Genomic DNA, 22,246 nt, shown 5'->3' with positions numbered 1-22,246 from the left:
ATCTTAATGCTATAAGAGGTTTACAAATTTGAACCACAATTTCTAAACGAGCAAAATCCACTGTAGCTATGGTAAATAAAGAGCCGTCGTTTTGTGTGATGGGGCCAGAAAGACAATCTGGAGAGCCCTAAAAAAGGTGCAAACGGACGGGTATTTGCAATAAATTCAAATTTGTAAACCTCTTATATGTAACATGATGATAAAAATTACTTTCTGATAAATAAATAAAGGAATTCAAATATGCGCCCCACAATGTCCCACAGAGCATCCTGCCGTGTACTGGAAACATCATGCGCCGTGGGACGTTGTGGGGCGCAGATCTGAACTCTAAATAAAAATGCATCATCACAAGGGATTGATCTCTTATGCGTAAAACATGGTTATTATTCTTTATCATTATGTCGTTATCATCACTATTATTATCATAATATCATTTTATGCAGTCAAAGGACCAACGTTTTAAAAACCGGATTAGACATGAAATCTATTTAGTTATCGGTTTTGGGTTAAATATATAAGCTGATCATCGGATTAGAATGAATTACCCTTTCTGATTTAGAAAATAAAAAAATAATAAAAAAAGAAGGTCAAAAAATGTTATTCGGTCAATAAGTCAATGGTTTAACCACCTCTGTTAGTAGATCGCTGATCAAGCCAACAGTTTTTGGCCCAATAATAATTTTAGGGTGAAACAGAACCAATTGCCTGACTGGTTTCTATGTCCTGTGTCAACCGGTCTGACCATCCAGTCTGATCCGGGTTTCAAAACCATGCCAAGGATTACAGCCAGGGGCAAAGACCCAATAAATCTAGAACAGCCGAGTTTGTTGATTCAAAATCCAGTGTTGTTAGATCTGGGCCGGACTCCTGTACATAAATCCAGTAAGCTCAAAGTATCATGGTTTTACCGGTTTAACTAGATGTTCGGCCCGTAAGAACTAAAAGAGACAAGACCCTGAACGTAACACTGGATTGGCTTAGCAGTTCAACCATCAACCATCTCATGTGCCAGGGCCCACAGAAAACGTTTGATTAACTCCAACAAGTCCCAACAAAAGCTGCTGATTTGAAGATCCTGTGACTGGGCTTTTCCGGAGGGCCGCCTTGATAACTGTAGGATGATTAAATATGGCTCTTCGAATTTCTTACCAAAATATCACTTGAGGGTTGATGGCTTCCTAGGTGAGCTCCACCTCCCAAAGCCAAAATCCACAGAATTGACTACCACATTTCAGTTTGATGCCCATTCTCATTTATTATTGAATTTGGAATCAGTAAATAAAGTGGTTTTTTTAAGTGGCTTAACTGAAAAGCTTATTGATGTAGCGCGATCTAGATACTCTTAGCTGCAAGATGATTTGAACACTAGTTATGTGGCAAGCTGGACCAAGTTGTAAAATAATAGATCAGAGAAACCAGGGTGGCTAATCCAGCGAGGTCGCTCTAATGCTTAAGTCAGTACTATATTATGGATGTGAGCTGAATACTTGAATGCTAGAGTGCTAGTGAGCAAATAATCGTGCGTTTATTTGCCTTGGGGTTCGATGTCCTTATATAGTGGAGTAGTCGTGGATCTTACGAAAAAGCTCCGGAATCTCCAGGCTGCATAGATAAGATCTGTTCTGTTTTTTAAGGAGAGCAATGTGTCAGTTAATAAGGCTTATCGCTTTCCTCCGATTCGGGTGGAGTGAGAATGAGTTCTATCATGATTCTGAGAAATTTGGGGTCTGTTAGGGAGGCTTCTGGAGTCGATTATGTGGTGCTTCGGTCCTTTAGCCCCGAACTAATACTTCGGTTCTTTAGCTCCGAATTGGACTGGGTGCCGAGGTGCCTTTATACCCTGAGCTCTAATTGTTGCGAACTGGATTCCTTTGGCTGAGTTGTCACCCCTCGAACAGATTACGTCCACATGACCTCTTCTTACTAGATCGTGCCAAATCACCCTTCATCATTTATCATTTTATCTTTTAAAGTTAATAACCTTTTAAGGAGGTTATGGGCTCTTTAATCGTTAAAAGATGAAATTGAATATAGCTTTATACCCTGAAATATTTTATTATTTAATTATATCTATTAAAAGACAAAGCAATAAGTTGTTCAGTTAGTTCATAACTTCAACAATTATCAAAATGGCTCCTTAATTAATTAACTAAGAAGATACTTGCCCAAAGCTGAATTAAAGAGTGATCAGAATGCATTTCGGATCATGTGTATACGATAGGCCAATCTTAAGGGTTTTTTTATCTTTTTATAATCTTGTTTCATCAATCAAAATTCATTGATAAAGATAGTTACGACAAATTAAGCATAATTACAATAAAGCCTTAAAAAGGGTAATGTTGGATGGAGTGTTTATCAGATTTGGAGCAGAGATGGGTCCAGAACCAATCTGATTTTAATTTAGAACTTGGCAGCTCTTCATATACAAATCCAAATTGACCCTGTCGCATGTCGCATTTCAAATTATAGAAAGACAAGGCCTGGTAGAATGAATGGAATCAGTTCGAGGACTTGAACTGGTTCGAGTTCCATGTCCATTTACACGAATCCTAGTCAGATCTACTGCAATGGCGTAGTGATGCTAATGGATGAGCGTCAAATTGCCTTTGGGGCTTGCAATCCGTGGACCTCTGCACACTCCAGTGGCTACTGGTCAAGGCTGTATTATTTGTGAGGGTATCACTTACCAACAAAACACATTCCAAACACCTTTCCAACGTATGATTTTACACCTCATATTTATCATGACACCATCATCGGTCCTAAAAGTGAGACCTACCATATATAAAATATGCAACAGGGGATAGCAGGATTCAATCAGTCTGGATCTCATGTTCATGAGAATTTTGTTCACGTCTACCCATAACATACTATCCCCCATGAATTAGGAACATCTTTCCTTGCATAACATTATACAAAAGATAAGATGTTCTCTATGTGTGACTAATAAACGTGAACAGGGTTTTTATAGACAGAAGATCCAAATTCGGATTCAATTCCCAAGTCTCGGCTACAGCCAGCAGGTGAGACAACCAACCGATTGGCTCCTTGCAGGTTTTACAACTTATAATTGCTGTATATTTTCTTGAAAGCTTGTGATAATTTGGTCATTATATTTTTTTTAAGGTTGTGGTTGGTACTATATATATATTGCTGTTTTTACCTAAAACGTTTTGGCTTAAAACAAATTGGTAAGAGATTTAACGATTCAAAGTATCGATCCCAACATGATTGTCGTTGAGTCCTCAAACTCAAAGTCTAGAGCAGACAGGTAGAAAGCGTGGCCCACTAAATGACTCATCCAGTTTGTTAATCGAAGAACCCCGTCATTCTGGATTTGAGCAACTCCGTTCAAGTTTATGTTGGTGCCAATTTCACTGAATCCACCATAGAAGATCTCATATCGAATGGGGAGAAAATCAGATTCCACCAGAAAATAAAAAACAAAAAAAAGCCCAAGATGCAAAGTTGAGATTTGAGATATTGGCGTTGCAAAGTGAATATGATGTAGGTCATACACTTGGAATTTGGAAAGAACTTTAGAGGAAGACTTTCTGCTTTTGAGTTGTGCACCCACTGGGTACAGCAAAGGTCGAGGAGATTTGAACCAGTTTGTTGTCCGGAAATAAGGAAGAGCGATGATAGATTGATAGGTTGGATTGTAGCGTAGAAATCAGACCTGTGACCCAAAAATTTGGTAAACGAGAGCCCACTTTTCCCGCCCACAGTTACAGCTCTTTTCTTTTCAGCCAGAAGTAGCCCAACGTTAGTTTACATTTTTTCTCTTTTATCTATAACAATGCATAAGGCTACGTTTGGTTCATTTCTATAGGTCTCATTCTTTTAATTTTTCTTCATTTTAGGCATGCATGGGCAAGAATGAATAATATTAGAATGTTTGGTTACAAAATTCTTGACATGGGCTACATTCTTTTTAGAATGAAAAATTAGCTCCATAGCATAAAAAATCGAATAGCCTACATCATGAAAAATAATCATACCCCATTTTGCTCATTTTCATTCTTTGAAAAAACTGCCTACAAAACTATTGACATAGATGTTTACTTTTGCAAAAGCACTTTTGCAAAAGCACTTTTGCAAAAGCACTTTTATAAAAGTACTTTTACATGAAAGTACTTTTATAAAAGTAAATTTATGAAAAAATACTTTTATGAAAGTAAAGTACTTTTACGAAAGCACTTTTACAAAAGCACTTTTACGAAAGCACTTTTACATTAAAGTACATTTATGAAAGCACTTTAATAAAAACACTTTTATAAAAGTACGTTTATTAAAGCACTTTTACAAAACATCTATGCCAATTGGTAAACATTGACGGCCGACCATCCACCGTTAAACATCTATGCCAACAATTTTGGAGACCTAGGCTGGCGCGGTTTGCTAGTATCGGCAAAATTTGTTTGTTTATTATTTTTTTTTTGAAGAATAAAAATGAACAACCTAGGACATTTGTCAATCTGAAGAGAATTCATTCTTACGAAAAACAAGTGTTTGGTTCATAGCAATATTTTCTCATTATGTCTATTTTTACTCATTCTTGTCCATTTTAGAATTTCATATTGGGTAAGAATGAGAAAGAATGAGAATTGAACCAAACATGGCCTAAAAGTATTGTTACTCGAGTGAGGGCAATTCCAATATTTTAAGATATTTTTAATGATGTAGTTAGGGGTAATTTCATAACTTTATAGTTTTTTTGTATGTATTAATAACAAAAGAGAGAATTTTGTTGAATTCTTTAAAAGCTTAAGGGAGGTTTTTGTTAAAATAAAACTACATGTGAGACTTTTATGATTGTCAGAAACTTTAAGGGAGATTTTTGTATTTTACCCTAAAAAAAAGAGTTTGAAGTTTACACCGCCCCCTTGGAGTAAGGAACATCACCTTGACATTTCAACTATAATCATCACTAATCAATTCCATACATGCATTTTTTAAGGAATGTTTGTTTTAGTTATACCTAAAACTCCATTTGGAAGGAGTGCTGATGCATCCATTTTTATTGATGGATCGATTTTTTGGTCAAGTATCAGTTTTTTAGCTAAGTACCTCATCATTTGGTCTGCTTCTAAGTGGCTGATGACTCAAAGGCCGAAGTGGAGCTACCTAGGTGCCGAGCTGCCTGTGAGGTGCCGAGCTGCTTGTGAGGTGTTGGGCTGACCAAGTGGCGAGCTGCCTGTGAGGTTGCTCCGATGCTTAAGTCAGCACTCTCATAATAGACTGCGAGCTAAGAATCACATAGTATGAGAGCTAGAATTTGCTTACTTGCTTACTTTTTTACTCGCCTCCTTGCCATTGGGGTTAATGTCTTTGTATAGGCATTGTTTGCGTACCGCCCCCGAGATCTCTGGGAGGTCGTGTCTAACTTGTTTGAGATCCTCGGAGGTAACTGCCATGCACGTTTACCATCTTCTGAAACGATGGCCAACCTCCAATGATCATGGGGTATGCATGCCGAATTTGTCGGCGAGCACGTCTCGCAGGTCGCCAAGTCGTTGTTGGACACCATCAACTTGCCAGGTTGGACACCATCAACTTGGCAAGTTGTTGCCTGAGTGATTCCGGGTGTCACCTAGTTGTTCTGATGTGCCATGTGTCACAATGTCATTAGAGGGCAAAATCCGCCCTCATCAAGTATAAATAAAAATATGTAGAATGCAAAATTTTGTATTTTGTGTTATTTTATTTATATTTGTACTGTATATATTTGCATTTATACTCCTTTCAAACTCAGCCTTTTATTTGTAATTTTTCCAAACTGATCCTAATTAATTTTCCAATAACAATAAAAAATCTTCTTAAGAGTTTATGCAGCTTTTTAACTTTTTTTTAAGAGAGGAAAAAGGTAAGCCCTCATAAAATTGCTACGACTCTCATTAGCCTCCATTGGACTCGAATTGAATCATATCCATCATATCAAATCAGGCTCAAATCAGATCTGGATGTTATATATTATTGATATTTATTAATATAATGAAGCAGAATTGACTTTGGAATAAAATTGCTTACAAATTAAATTCTAGTAGACTTAGAGAGCAGATTTAGGTGATGTTTGGCATCGATAATGATTTCTCCTGGCCAATTATCAAAAAATCAGTGATTTTTAGAATCAGTAATTTTTTAAAAATCATAAAAATTTGTTGTTTGGTATCATTTATACCATGTAAGCTGACTTTTGAGAAATCAGCTTTGAATTTTTTTGGCACTGAATTTCAAGTGCCAATTATTTTTGTATTAGAGTTATTATTCAATGCCATGTTGGATGTCATGTCATCCTCAAAAGAATTGGAATCATTTAAAAATCAGGAAATCACTAGAAAAGGTGATTCCTAAAAAGGGTTGATTTCAATAATCGATTTTTGGATGATTTTCCAGAAATTGACATAATCGGCCAATCAAATAGGAAAAAAAAAACCATTGATTCTTCAAATTCTGATGTAGATCCCATGTAGGCTGATTTCTAAAAATTCGTCATTGATGCCAAACATGACCTTAGAGTATATGGCTCTAAACAAGTTAACATGTAACATTTATATACCAACTTTACAGATAGATATAAATAATTATCAAAAAAAAACTTTAATGAAACATATTAAAAAAAACATTACCAACTATACAAACATTAGCTTGTGGCCCTTGTCCCAATTTCCAAGTCCCAACTATATGTGGTTGGCTATAAGAATCTTATTTTGCCACTCCATTTCATTTAGTGTGATCCATTCTTACTTCCATCTCCTATTCTATATTATCTGCTTCTAGCTCTTTTTTAATCTGTTTTGGTGATACGTCCAAATTCCCATACAAATCGTTTGAAATTTGAATAGCACAGAACCACATCAATAGCCAAGGTTATTAAAACCAACTCAGAGAATGAACCAGTCAGGGGTTTGGTTTTCGGGTTGAACGGTCTGACCGTTCAAATTGAATGATCAGCCCGTTCTGATAAAAAATACAAAAAATAAAAGAAAATAATAAAAAATGGTCAAAACCGTTAGAACAGTTTGAACGATTAACTGCTCAAGTCAATGATTTACTGACTAAAATCAAAGGTTTTTGAAAAAAAATCTGATTTTGAAGAAAACCAAAACCGATCACCTAACTGGTTCCCCTCACAAAAGTTGGTGATTATAGGAATCGATTCCACGTCTGTACAAGAACAAATCAACCGACGTACCAACTAACCAATCCCTGACTTGGCTTGCCCCTATCAACCCTTCAACTTATAACATTGATATAAAGATGCATATAATAAAAGACTATAATATTGTGCTAGATTAGATTGGTTTCAAATTTAAATTTGGGTAAATGGAGTGATAAATCGTACATCAATTGGTCTCTAGAATTTGACAACCTTACATTTGGCAGCCTAATTAATTAGGTGTTTAACTTAAGGCTGTGTTTGGTTTAAAGGAAAGAGTAGAGAAAGAAAGGAAAAGGTAAGAAAACCTTAACGAACCTTGTATAAACTTCTCTGCCTTTCCTTTTCTTTCCCTACCTTTTCCTTCAAACTAAACATAGCCTAAGAGTACACCCATGTATTTATTTCACAATCTTTTATGGGCAAGCTTTTTAGTCACACAAAGCCATAAATAGTTAGAACTTATGATAAAACAATTCATCCATCAAATTGAAATCGGGTCTAACTCATGGGTTGCTTGGTTTGAAGCTCAGAGAGTGAGTGACTTGCACATGGGTGAATTTGTTTAAAAGAGTCATGCATTCTGCGATGATGGTGTGGATTTGCCAAGGCGGCTCACGAGAACCATCCAACAGAAGTTGTACAATGGAGAGTGCATCACCCTCAAGTTGAAGAAAGGAAATATCCCACTAGGAAGCAAAGGTAAGGCCCTGTCTAAATGCATTAGCTTCTACTTCAACAACATTTTTAAGGGGATATTTCAGGGGCATTCTTTTTCTGGATTTTGAGAGGGGGAGAATTGGTCAGTGGGATTTCAATTCCCATTGACCAAGAATCCCATGTTCTTTTTTCAGATTTATATGGGGATCAGGGAAAGTTTATTTTCTTCGGAATCACTTGGGTAAGTGATTCCCATCTCCTAGATGGGTAAATAACTTTCCCACCTGGGGGAAGTTGCCCACACTTGAATGGGACAAAAATGCCCCTTTTAATAATAGATTTTTATGGCTAAAATGGCCATTGCCTTATTTACATGGGAAATAAAAGAACATGGGTAAATGCATGCACTTACCTGGGTAAGTAGCTTACCAAAAAGCGAATGGAGCCTTCAGGGCCCTACCTGCTATGAATTCACCAAGGGTATTTCGAACAATGATACCAATGCCACTAACCGAGTTACGAGTAACCTCATCCACATTAACTTTTAGCATACCAGTTGGGGGGTTTTGTCCACCTAACCTTACTGTCCACAACATTTGGCAATGGGGTAGAAATGGTAGCACTTGATGAGAAGTTGAACAGGGCTTGAGATAACTTCCCATGTCCAAAAGAGAAGCACCAAAGTAGATCCTCTGCTTATCCAAACTCATCCACCTATTTAGCCACTCACAAAAAGAACATTTGGATATTCCATCATTCTTAGGGAGAGACTATTTCTAAATCAAACTGCTTGAACAGGTGTATACAAGAACAAGATGTATTCCATTGTTTTAGTCTTCTCATTACAAATGGGACAAAATGGATTCACCTTACTTGAACGATGTGCCAAATCTATGTTGATAGGTAAGACACCCTTCAAACAGTGCCAACTCCATGATGGTGTTCATCTCGATCAATTGTTGGGAAATGGGGTCATTCAGACTTGGAAGATAAGCTCTGAGGTGCGTCTAAAGATACCGTCTTTAGAATGTAATTTGCCTCCACTCGTTTCCATTGGTTTTGTTGTTGGGTTACAAGCAAATCCGTTCCCAGGATACAATAGAGACTTGGGTGAGAATTTGTAACCAACAAAGTTGAAGAGTCTCTAAAGAAACCTTTTATGAGACAATAGCAGACCGGACTGAGAGAGTGACACAGTGATTTTCGAATATTGTATGTGCAAATGCTTGATTCACACTCAAATAAATTCTGAAGAGTCGTGGAATAGAGGAAGGTGCTGGTTCAGAAAAATGCTCATTGAACAGTCACAATTTCAAAAATTGTGACTATTAAAAGGTAATTAATAGTTAATGACTGTTAATTTTGAATGATGCCTATTGATCACACCCAATCGATTCATGGCTATTGATCACACAAACTATCAATCTCGCACCAAAAGCCAAAGCCGAACATGCGTGCGCATGCGTTGCACGGTAGCAAGCCTCTATATTCTCCTCTTTTATATCTAAGGAGTGTAAATCAGCTCCAATTAAAAAACCCAAAATCAATTCTTATAATTTTCCAAGTGGGACAAGTTAAAAACTAGTTTGAGTAAGAAAAAAACTATTTTTCAAAATATGTGTACAAATATATTTTTTCATGTAATTGACCAATTAAACCCCGTTGGATTTAATATCTAATGAGATTAAAATCTAACATCAATTGGCTCTGGATGGGTAGGGAGGTATTTAAAATTGAATGAGAAGTATCTGTATCGATTAACGATAACGCCAGGTCCACATATTAAGAAGATGATTATCCATTCATTAAATTTGCCACCTTGCTATGTATATATATGTTAATAGTGGGTTGGGTTAGATGGTAATTAAAAGCATGTGAGGGTCTGTTTAACTTGGGCTAGCTAGCAACAAGGTTCAAAGTATTGATAAGTATAAGTTTTTGAACTCGCTAATATGATAAGTTAGGACATTTGACCACTTCTAAATTTTTTATTTTTATAGCCCCAAAATTTACTTCAGGTGGAGGAGCAACCACCTTAAAAAGATTAATTGGAGGATGTAGTCCACCTTGCCCCAAACACAAGGTACAAATGGTCACTTCTAAAGGTCAATATCGTTCTTACAGAGATGTCCTGGCTCAACTCTTGAAACTTAAAAAAGAAAAAGAATATTTGGATCCATTTGGTTCACTGTTAGAATCGGAATCAAAATCCTTTTGAATCTGAATCAGAATGGGCTATTCACCTCAAATATTTGATTTAAACTGGAATTGAAATCGGAATCGGAATTGGTTGGAATATATTCTCATTTGCAGGGAGAGGGAGAGAATGCCATTCCACCAAAAATGAGAATGGGATTTCAATTCCGCCCAACCAAACAGTTGGAATCAGAATAGACCATTCCAATTCCAAATTTAGACCCCTACTTTCACAAACCAAACAAACCTTAGAATAATACCCCTTTGAAAATTGCGATCCACAAATATTACATATCACGATTTTCACTACTTTTGAACCTTAACCTTTAAATTTATATATATGTCCTCCAATACTCCATCATGAGATTAGATTGGATCGGTTCAAGGCTGATTCAAGCCCAGTTCCATTCAATTCGAAGTAGAGACCATCCATTTGCTCACCCATACTTGAAAGTGAATCAATAAAATTTCCTTTGTACCGACTGTTTGGCACATGGTCAATCCTTCAATACACGTCATTCTATGTGTCACTTGCCAAATAATAAATGTCATAATTTTAATATTTTCATAATATACATAAAGGTTTCTCTAAAGAACGATATATTCAAACTAGGGGTGCAATTTGGACGGCCTCCTTGGGGTGGAATCGGGCCTAAGAAGTTGGGATTTTTTATTTTTCGGGCCTAGTCTTTAGATAGCCCGAACCTGATTTGAGCCCGACCCAACTATATATATTTATACATACATAATTTGTATATATATTTTGCATGCATATTTGCATAAATACATTTATATATGTATAATTTTAGAGTGTGTTCATTGACCAATCCAAGTCCGGCCCGGGCCTGAGCCCAATCTGAGTGCATCAAATTACAGTATGGGTTGGGCTCGGGTTGAAAAAATCAGACTTAACATCGGGCTCAGACCTTAAACCTAAGTTTTAAGGCCGGGCCTGGATTGACCATAAACCCAGCCCAACCCACCCGAATTGCACCCCTAATTCAAACATGACAAAGGCTTTGAGCTCAAAACTTTCCCCCATCACTACACATCATTTTGTGTGCCACCTTGGCCATTCATCAATCTTTCTTAAACGATCAATTTGAAAGTTTAATTGAATTTTGTTTATCTTCAAGTCTCGTTATTTTCATACAAGCAAAGTTTATCAACATTATACATGTATACACAACATGCATACACATGACCACATATGAGAATGAGTGAGATCCATTCATCAATGATCAATTTAATTGGATGATCACAATTTAATTATGACTCTATATTTATATATAGCAATTTTCTATGAATAATAATAATAATAATAATAATAATAATAATAATAATATCCTTTCCAACAATAGAAGATTGAAGAGCACGTGTGATGTAAGAATTGTTTATAATCTTTGCTTAACTACTCATGTGGATTGTTGGTTCATTATTTTGCTTTTGATTTTTCAATTGTCTTTGGTTAAGACATGAAATTTTCCATACTGTTCTGTGACTCCAAATGAATAATATTTAGGCCTATTGTCATTTTGATCCCTAAACTTTAAACATGACAATTCAATATCCAAACATTCAAAATGTGTCAATCTAGTACTTGTCATTAATGAGTCTGTAACCAGCCATTAAGTGGTATTTGAAAAGATACAAATGTCATTTAAATGTCATCTAATTTTCTTTATTAACCATTCAAATGTTGACAAAAAATGAATTGTCCCAAATCCTTTTCTCTTCTATTCAAGAAAGTTGGGATCACGCATTCTTCAATCGAAGAGGCAAGGATTTAAAACTTCATTTTTTTGTCAACATTTGACTGGTTGATAAAAATAATTAGATGGCACTCAAAAGGCATTTGTCTTTTCAAATGTCACTTAACGGCTAAATTTAGGTACTAAATTGGCATTTTTAAAAGTTTAAATACTAAATTATCGTATTATAAAATTTGAACACCAAAATGACACTAGGCCCAAAGTACAGGATACTAAAAATACTTTAATATTTCATGCACTTCCCAAGAGAAAACATACAAAGGTGGTAACGGCATAATGCACAAAAGGATATCATCTTAATTTTCATTAATGTCCATTCAAATAGTCCAATTTGAGCATCACTTATGTAAATAGGGGAACTAAAAACGAATTGTTTTATTTCACATTGCTTCCAAACAACCGACAATTCTTTCTTTCCTTCCTTTCTTTATTTCTTTTTGTCTGAGATTAAGACTAATTGTTCATTCAGCCATGGCTCACAAAAGTTAAAAGAAGATTAAATTTGTAAGAGAAATATAATGATCAAGTTCATCTAGGTTGTATTTGGTATACCATTGTTGTTTTTACCTCAAAAGTTTTGGATTGATTAATATAAATTAGTGACAAATACATCATATATGAGAGTCACTTAAGCTAAAATGTTATTTCTTTCTAAAACAACAATTTTGCATTTGTGAGTTCCGGGAAGCTTGTGGTTGGCTCAAATAGTAGGAGTCGCCACCCATTTTTTTAAAGGAAATGGGTCATCATTTTCAGATTTAAAAAATTGATTTGTCTTTGATAGTGACTCCATTCTCCATGGGAAAAGGCACACAATTGAGAGATTTTGTGTCCTAAAGATTGGGAGAAGGAAGGTATTAGGCACCCCTCTCTCTAATCTGTTATAGCAGCCCAATACAAGAATTGTTCAGACTCGATTTCTAACGAAGAAAAACATAAATGGTTGTAGGAATTTCTTAAATTTGGAGAAACATACCTTCAACTTCTCTTAAGACCGATTTTGAAGTGATGTTATCGAGTCTTAGGTACTGATTTCCCTAAGACCTCCGCCTCTCTACCTCTATTCTCAGTCAAGAAGAAATTGCAAATGATGGTTCTCCAACAATTTAGAACTTCAAGCAACCTAGAAAAACTAAAAAAAAATGAGATTACGGAATCAGGTTTAAAAGTTAAAATGAAAGACTTACCTTTCAAATGTATATGGTCAAAAGTTTTTTATTACCTAAGGATGAGATAGAATGAAGTTTAAATGGATTCTTGAGCTAAGGAGTGCTTCTAGTTGCAATAACTTCCACTTAAAAATGGAGAAGGCGAGTTTGGAATCCGAGGTTCAGAGTACCTCCAAATTTTGGGTGAACAGAAGGCAGTATATGGGTTGGGAGAAAGCTCTTTTCTTTCTTCCCTGTCCTCCTCTCTCTCTCTCTCTCTCTCTCTCTCTGAGATCCCTCATTTGAGCTTGAGTTGGATCAATATTTATAGAGAAATGGAGAGGAAGAGATCTGAAATTCGTCCAATCACAAGGCTTGGGCTTCAAGAAAGTTTTTTCACAAAAATATGTAAGGATTCTTCAATGAAAAAGGTGTTCAGTTAAGATTTCTTCTTTGGTTAAATGTTTTATTCGATTTGGGGGTGGTTTTCACTAGTTTCGTGTGTCCAATGGGAGCTTGGGGCGTGCATGTCTTGGCAATCTCGTATTTGGGGATGTCAGTGGCAAAAAATGTGAATTTGATGAACTTTTATATGTGATTTTGTCTTTTCTCAGCTTTAAGTGGGGGTACCTTCGGGTTTTTGAGCTTTTTAGGTCTATTAAGCTCAATTTCACTAGTCTAAGTGTTTAAATAAGTCAATAATGGGTATGACATCAGCCATCACACTTTTGAGGTTTCAAATTGGGACAGATGAGGTGACGATCCAATCTGGCACCTCAAAATGACATCTTCCTAATTTAACGGTTAAACTGGTGAATTAGGACGTGAAATTTGATGTGTTGGGGTTTTTTGGGTCTCTAAACATAGTAGTGAGGTTTGATTGGATAAATAGGGTCAGGATGATGGAGATCTATTGCTAATAAGTTTGGATTAATAAGATTTACTAGAATAAAATCTTTGCTTGATGAATGATCAAACAAGGGAATTTTGTGATGAAATTTGGTGAATAGGTATTTTCGAACATCCTGAATCTAACAGAAGTGATGGATCTTTGATTAGAAGTTTGATTTGGGTCAATGGTTTATGGAATCTCAAATTTTTAGCAGTCAAATGAATGAATTTGGTTATGAAATTTGACATGCTAGGGTTTTTAAACACAGTGGTGAGGTTTGATCAATCAAATGAGGTTGGAATGAGGGATGATAAGATTTAATCAATGAAATTTATTGAGATATGATCTAAGCTTGATAGTGGATCAAATGGGAGAGTTTTAGAATGAAATTTGGCAGATAAGCATGAATTAAGGTGAGGAATCAAGTGGTTGATTTTGATCTAAAAGAGAAATGATTAATCTAGGTTTTCTAAATCAGGGCCATCGGAATAGAATTTTGGCTCTCTCAAGGTTGATCGTTGTAGACTTGTAGTGGGATTCACTAGTTGATTGTATCCTAAAGATCTTGAGGCGATGGATGCATTGGATCAAGGCTGTTAGAAAAGAAGTTGGCGTGATGAATGGTGGATGTGTGATTATTGACTAAACTATAGTTTCCTAAGTTTATAGACCATATTTGATTGGATGTCGATATTGATCTTGAGATTTTCATTTGTCATGTAGATTGTACCAAAAAAGAAATTTTTGGCTTTGTAAACTCTCAATTTGATAAAGTTGTGATTCCAAGTTTTGGGGTCTAAAAGGAGGGTACGAAGAGGTAAGGTGAAGGGACCAAGCAAAAATTTGGTGCTAACAGCATTCCTACAAAAACCTTATAAGCATGCATTTTAGGGTATACACGTTTCAAATGAAGGTGTAAACTGTGTCGTGTTGGGCTTGCATGGCATGGCTCGTATGCAACCCATGGGCCGAGTCGGGCCATGCTTCCCTCCCCTGGGATACTTCAGAGGGTTGGCACAGCATGACCTATGGCTCAAGCCCGCACAGACCCATGCCATGCCACGGGTTGAACCTTGGACCAAGTCAGGCCATAAACTGAGCCATGCCATGTTTTTTTTATAATTGAAAAAAAAATAATGAAAATTTTAAAGTAAATTAACAAAATTGACAAAAAATCTTAAATTTTTTATATGAATTTTGATATATACAAATGTTTATATATGCAATATTAAAATGAAATAGTATAATAATTTTTTATATATTAATACATTATATATTTTATATTATTATATAATTATAATATATATGGGTCATGCCGTGGTCTGGGCCAGCACGTGGGCTGCAGGCAACACGGCCCGCTCAATTGTACCATGTCATACTGACCCATGGGCCTGGAAACCCAAGCCTAACACAACCTGCATGCTATTGTGACGGGCCATGCCAAGCCACGGGCAGCTCGACACCGATTTACACCTCTAGTTTTAAACATAAATAGCCTCAAATATACAATTGTATGCTAATTTAAATCGATGTGACTAATCTCATATATGTATAGATAAAAGATAGAAAATATTATGGTCCTAGCTGGAATGGTTCCTACATTAGCTCATCTATCCATCCATTTGGATTTAAAGTGGACGCTCACATTTTTAAAAACGTACAGAAGAATCGAACTCATTCTAATTATACTTATTAGAGTTCTCGTTGGTATCATTGTTGTGTTTCTACCTGAAACCCTTTGGATTGATCTAGACATTTTCCTTTTATCTTGTAAGGAATTATCATCTACAACTTCTTACGAGAATAAATATTGTTTTGGTCAAAAGAGAAAATTTCATTAACTATAAACTAGGAGAAAATGGTAAGTCATGCTCTACAAGAGAAAAGAACCAATCCTCAGATTCTACATGGTATAGAAAGCTAGGAAACCTGAGCAATGATCATTTTGCCAATTCATGGGCTAACTTGTTGGAGTTCCTTGAGTAGTGAGAGAAGGATACTTTTGACAGTGAAGATGCCATGTTAGAAATATCCAGAATGATGTGAGTTTGAGGAGAGAGGGGGATTGCTTCCGCCTGTGATATCTCTTGGACTACATTTGTCGCATCCACTTCAGCAATCAACTTTTGAATTCCCAACTGCTGAGCTAACCTCAGACCCAATCTAACTACCAACATCTCCACTGAATGGACTGACGAACTCCAAGTTCTGTTCCAAAGAGCCCTTACTATAGAGCCTAAGGGTGATTGGGTGACCACTCCTAACCCCGCTTTAAAGAATTGGGGATGAAGGTTGCATCCATATTTAACTTGAACCACTGAAGCGGACGGGGAACCCAACGACTAGGGGAAGACCTCTGAGACTCTTCCCTGTGGATTGTAAGAGGACAACATTTCTCCCACCAGGTTGCATCCTTCATAATTCTTTTTGATGGAACGCGATCCGGCTGGTCTTAGCTGTCCGTTGCCTTGCTTTCGAACGAGATAGCAGGGATCCTGAAACAGGAGAGATGCGAAAACTCCGGGGGGAACCCGGTGTAGAGGCTCCGAAGCTCAAGTTAGAATCTTTCAAAAGCAAGGTAATACCAGATAGCGCAAAGTTTTTGCATACCTCTCTTATCGGGGGGGTAGGGGGCTCTTATAATCGCTTCGCGTACTCGTCCCGAGGCCCTTGTCAGATCGGGTATGACTACTCTGGCGCTTGTCAACTCGGCTGTCGTCCCTTCTGCTGAGACAGAACCGTCACTGCCTAACCGTCACTGCCTAACCGTCTAACTGGAGATGGCGGCGTCAGTGGCGGTGGCAGGTGACCGTTTAGAGTGCTGCTGCCAAAACGTCAGATCCCAAGTTAGTCAGGCGTGGCGCCCTCGGGCACGGAATTCCCTGGTGCCAGGCATGGTACGACTTGTTTGGCTTTGGTGCCTAGAAGATGATGCGAAGTGCTGAGCGAGGCGGTCTTGAGCTCGGAGGTATCCCGAACTGTAACAAGGTGGGTCAGTTCGGCGAAGTGTGTCCCGAGCTGTTACAAGGTGGCAGTTCGGCGAAGTCTACCCCGAGCTGTTACAAGGTGGTAGTTCGGCAAAGTCTATCCCGAGCTGTTACAAGGCGGTCAGTTCGGCGAAGTCGACCCCGAGCTGTTACAAGGCGGTTAGTTCGGCGAAGTCTACCCCGAGCTGTTACAAGGTGGCAGTTCGGCGAAGCCTACCCCGAGCTGTTACAAGATGGTAGTTCGGCGAAGTCTATCCCGAGCTGTTACAAGGCGCAGTTGGGCGAAGTCTATCCCGAGCTGTTACAAGGCGCAGTTGGGCGAAGTCTACCCCGAGCTGTTACAAGGTGGGTTAGTTCGGCGGAGTGTGCCCTTGTTGCCGCCTAGGCTTGATCCCTTTTGTCGAGCTGTCGTTTCTGCCACGTGTCTCATATTAAGAGGTCGGGCCAAATTTTCCTTCATCAATTGCCCCCCACTCCTTGCGCCGAGGGCCTTGCCATGGTGCGGGGAGTTTTCACGAGGTGGTTGTAGATTTGTCCCGTCCTTCAAACCTTCACTGTACGAGACGCTTTTGCTAGGGTTTTTTCGATTTTCGAGAAGGCTGGAAACGTGCCTTACTCAAAAACGCTGGTGGTTGTGACTGTGCATTTTAAATTTAAAACCAACTCGCGCCGCTGGGACGTGACAGTGGGTCATTTCAAAAAGGCACGCCACTGCTGTACGTACGCCGTCGATTGTCAGGGAGACGTGCGGCGCGTCAGATTCGAAGAGACGCGTGTCATAGCGACGTCGGTTTCAAAAAGACGTGCTGACGTTTTGCTTTTTTCGGAAAGACGTGCGCCAATCACGTCTCGACTTTAAGGGTTGCGCGGTTGGTAAGAACGTGGGCCGTCGGATCGTCTTCAGTCTGCACGGTCGATTCTTGGTTACTATAGCTATAAATAGTGGGGGACCCCAGTTGGTTTGTCACTTCTGCGGTTGTCTATCGAGTTTGCGTCCAACCTTCCAACTCGCGCCTATCTCTTCCAGCTCGCGTCAAGGCTGGTTATACAGTCTTCACGGTTCTTTAGCTTGTTCTTCAAACTTTCCGGTGAGTACTTTCTTGAACCTATCTTTTCCCCAATGTCTAGCTTTGATAGCTCAGACGATTCTTCGAGTAGGGCCGACGTAGGTTCCACCAACCGAGCCGTGTCCCCAGACTGCCTCAGTGACCCCGAGGTGGAGCTTGAAGACTATGAACTAGAGGGCCGAGTTGCTTCGGGCAGTTTGGCGTCTACCTCCCGCCGAGGTCGGATGCTAGACAGGTTTGGTCCTTTGACCATGACGCCTGAGGGGCTTCAATCCATACTTCTGTCCTACAATCTTCCTGGGGGGTACACATATTTCATTCCTTCGGGTAGCTTTCCTTGGGAACACGGTCCCGACGAGATCGTGATTTTTCGAGAGCAGCTCACCGAAGGGTTGCGACTTCCTTTCCATCCCCTCCTCGTCGAAGTCATAAACCACTTCGGTGTCACCATTGGCCAGCTTCATCCGAACTCTATTCGGAACCTGGTGTATCCCTTTTTTGCGAGCAGAATTTCCCCTTGGATTTAGAGATATTCTCCTCTATCTTGATGCTCAAGAGACAGGCGGGTCCTCTTCCTGGGGGAGACGGGCGTATTACCTTACTCCTCGCCAGGGTTTTAAGCTTCTGCACGATCTCCCTAACAAGGTCCCGGCGTGGAAGCGGGACTATTTTGGCGTGCGAAGTGCACAAGGATGGCCCTTTCAGACCGGGTGGGGTGAGGCTGCTCCCGACTCGGGCGTAACTCTTGATAAAGAGACGGTGAAGGGTCTCCGGTAGTGGGCACGGCAAGGCTTAAAGTGCCACCACTACTTAACGGAGGCTAAGCTTTTTGTAGCCGGCCTGAGTTCGGGTAGGTTTCTGGCTATGCGGTTTCTTGCTTGCTCTGCTCCTTCATTTTTTCTGATGTCGAACTCGTTCTGCAGGTGTGATGGATGCGGAGAGAACTCGCGGCGGGCATTTGTTCCAAGGTATGAAGAGGAGGAAGCGGGTCGCCAAGGGAACTCGTACCGAGCTGCCCCTGGATGAGGAGCCCCAAGCCCCAGACCGTACGACAGAGGATCTGCCCAGGGAGCCCGAAGTGACTCCACCGGTGCACGAGACTGCCGGGGCGCCTTTCGCTGAAACCACTCATACGGGCGCTCCTGCGTACTCAAGTGCTCCTCACTCCGGGTCTGCTCATACGCGGGTTGGGCCCTCAGGCTCGGGAGCTCAAGGGGAGTTTAGGAGCGTGTTGATGCCGAACTACACTCTTCAAAAGAGTAGGGATGCTACTTTCCCCGAGGAGGTCGCGACGTGGACCGATCTTCCCTTGAATCAGGTCGCTTGCCGCGCCGTAACACATGCCATGGTGGTAAGTGAGATTCCGTCTTCCTTTTTTATTCTGTTGCTTCTGCTGTTATTTGCTCACTTGTTTCTTTTGGTAGGTGAATTCTTCAATTCATGCCTTGGCCACCCAAGTGGAGAGGAGCTCGCGACAGGCGCGAGCTGCTGAGGCTGCTGCTCATGCGGCTGAAGAAGCCTTCCGTGCTGCAGAGGCAAATACCCGGGCTGCTGAGGTGGCTGCTTACGCTGCTGAAAAGGCTGCTCGCGTCGTGATGGCCAGACAGGCGAGGTCTCAGCGTGACGCCGAGGCCATGGGGGTAGTTGTCAAGCACATGGCGGACTTGAAGTTGGATTTGCAGCATCAAGTCGAGTATCTTCAGGAGGACATTAGGGAGAGAACACAGATTTTCTCCCAAGGCATTGAAGATGCCAAAAAGAAGGCAGTTGAAGACTATATTGTCTCCCCGCGTTTTGACGATCTGATGGTGGACTCTTACAGGAGGGGGTTCAAGTTGAGCCGGTGGATGATCCGGAATACATACCCTGACCTTGATGTAAGTGCCATAACCACTTCGTGCATAACTCAGGAGATGGCCAATGCTGCCGATGGCGAGCCGGACTCTGAAGGAAAGGCAGGGCCTTCGAGTGTTGTTGAAGTGCCTTCCGATGGCGAAGAAGTTGCTCCGGGCATGTAATTTTTTTTTTTCCAATGTACTGTTTCTTGCAATGGTGTGTCTTTTTCCCCTTGCTCATCTTCCCCGAGCTGTTTCTTTGCCGGGTTTTTAGATTTCCGTGGTCTTTTATGCCGCGAACTGATTTTTTGCCGAGCTGATAATGTGCTGAAGTTCCTCGGCTTGCCTTGTGGCACGGCCTGACTTTGTCCACTTCGCTAGGTGGTTTATAGGTAGTATCGCCTCAAGTTCACAATGTTCCACGTTCGGGGTACTCGTTTGCCTTCCAAGGATTCGAGTTCATATGCGCCCCCGAGCGCTATTTTTACTTTATAGGGACCTTCCCAATTAGGTCCAAGCTTGCCGACGCCGGGTTCGGGCACCATAATTTTCCGGAGGACCAGGTCGCCGACTCGGAAGCTTCGTCGCTTTACTCTGCTATTGTAGTAGCGGGCTACCTGCTGCTGGTATGCCGCTGTTCGGATGTGCGCGAGGTCCCTTACCTCATCCAGTAGGTCGAGATTGGTGCGTAACTCGTCTCCGTTCGTCCGATCGTCGTATGTTTCTAATCGCAACGTTGGTATTTCGATTTCCGCCGGGATCACCGCTTTAGTGCCGTAGGTGAGGTTGAAGGGGGTTTCTCCCATGGCTGCTTTTTCGGTCGTTCGGTGAGCCCATAAGACACTTGGTAGCTCTTCGGCCCACAATCCCTTAGTTCGATCCAGACGTGCTTTCAGTCCGCGTAGGATGGCTCTGTTCATTACTTCCGTCTGACCGTTTGCCTGTGGGTGCGCGACTGACGTGAAATTTTGCCGAATCCCCATGTCCTAGCACCACTCTTGGAACTTGATATCCTCGAACTGTTTGCCGTTGTCAGAAATTAGAACCCGAGGTAATCCAAAGCAACATACTATGTTCTTCCAAAAGAAGTTCTGTATGTTTCGGGCCGTAACAGTTGCCAAAGGTTCGGCTTCTATCCACTTCGTAAAATAATCTACCGCAACAACTAAGAATTTTTGCCCGCCTGCTGCTGGTGGGAATGGCCCGAGGAGGTCGATGCCCCATTGTGCAAAGGGCCACGGGCTGGCGAGGTATTTGAGGTCGGAGGCAGATTGATGGTGGATGTTAGCGTGCTTCTGACACTTGTCGCATTTTCTGACGAGCTCGACAGCTTCTGCCTTCATCGTTGGCCAATAGTATCCTTGTCGAAGTGCCTTTTGGGCGAGTGCTCTGCCCCCCAAGTGTCCGCCGCACAGGCCTTCATGAGTGTCGCGGAGTACAAACTCGGCTTCGGTAGGTCGCAGGCACCGCAAATTGGGGAGCGTGTACGACCGTCGGTATAATCGTTCGTCTATTATGACATATTTGGCCGCCTGGCGCTGCACCCTTTTGGCGGCATTGCGTTCTACAGGGAGGGTTTCGTCTATCAGGAAGCTCGCAAGTGGATCGATCCAGCTCGGCTCTACTTCTAAGATGGGAGCGACCTCCTCTGTCCCCCCGAGAATACTAGGCCGAGGTAAGTCCTCTATGTACATAGTTCTCACATTGTTGTGACTCGTGCTGGCTAACCGGGACAGGGCGTTGGCCTCTGTGTTTTCGGACCTCGGGATTTGCCTGATGATGTGTGACCGGAAGTTGAGCAGGGCTTCTTTTACTTGTGGGACTTGAGCTGGTCGCCTCGCGCTACCCCTATACCGAAGTCCGTAGGAAACTTCATGGCCAAATAGTAGGTGGAGACCGCCGCCCGTAGGACATGCGTGATCGGCCGCCCTATTATGGCATTGTATGGGGAGGGGGTCGCGACTACCAAGAAATCATGGTTGAGTCTGACCGCACAAGGCCATGTGCCGACTTCCACAGGGACAGTTATTTTCCCGAGGGGCCTAACTTCCTCTCCGCTGAAACCTACCAGGGGAGTGTTTGCGGGCTTTAGCTCGCTCCTCTTTAACTGCAGCTGGTCAAATGCCGATTTGAAGAGGATGTCCGCTGAGCTGCCCGAATCTACGAGCACGCGCCTGACCTCGAAATCGCTAATCCTTAGCTTAATGACAAGCGCGTCATCATGGGGGTAGTGGACTCCTCACACGTCGTCCTCCGTGAAAAAGATTGGCTCTTCGGTCTTTGGCCTCTTTGGGGGGTTCCTTTCTTCGAGGGCCACTTTGCGAACTGAAGTCCGGGCTGCTGCCGAGGTACACCCCGCTACTACGGATCCTCCCACTATTACATGGATGGTTCCCCGAACTAGCCTCTCTTCCGGAGACTGCTTCTGCAACGGTTCGACAGGTTTGTTGCTAAACTCGGGTGCATCCTTTTCTTGCTCCCCTTGCCGACCTGCTTTATTGTTATTGTTGTGCTGTACAAAATTTCTCAA

This window comes from Nelumbo lutea, chromosome 1 (assembly GCF_056320005.1).
Source record: "Nelumbo lutea isolate HS-2025 chromosome 1, American lotus-T2T, whole genome shotgun sequence".
Lineage (NCBI taxonomy): Eukaryota > Viridiplantae > Streptophyta > Magnoliopsida > Proteales > Nelumbonaceae > Nelumbo > Nelumbo lutea.
Note: the sequence above shows the minus strand (reverse complement) of the source record.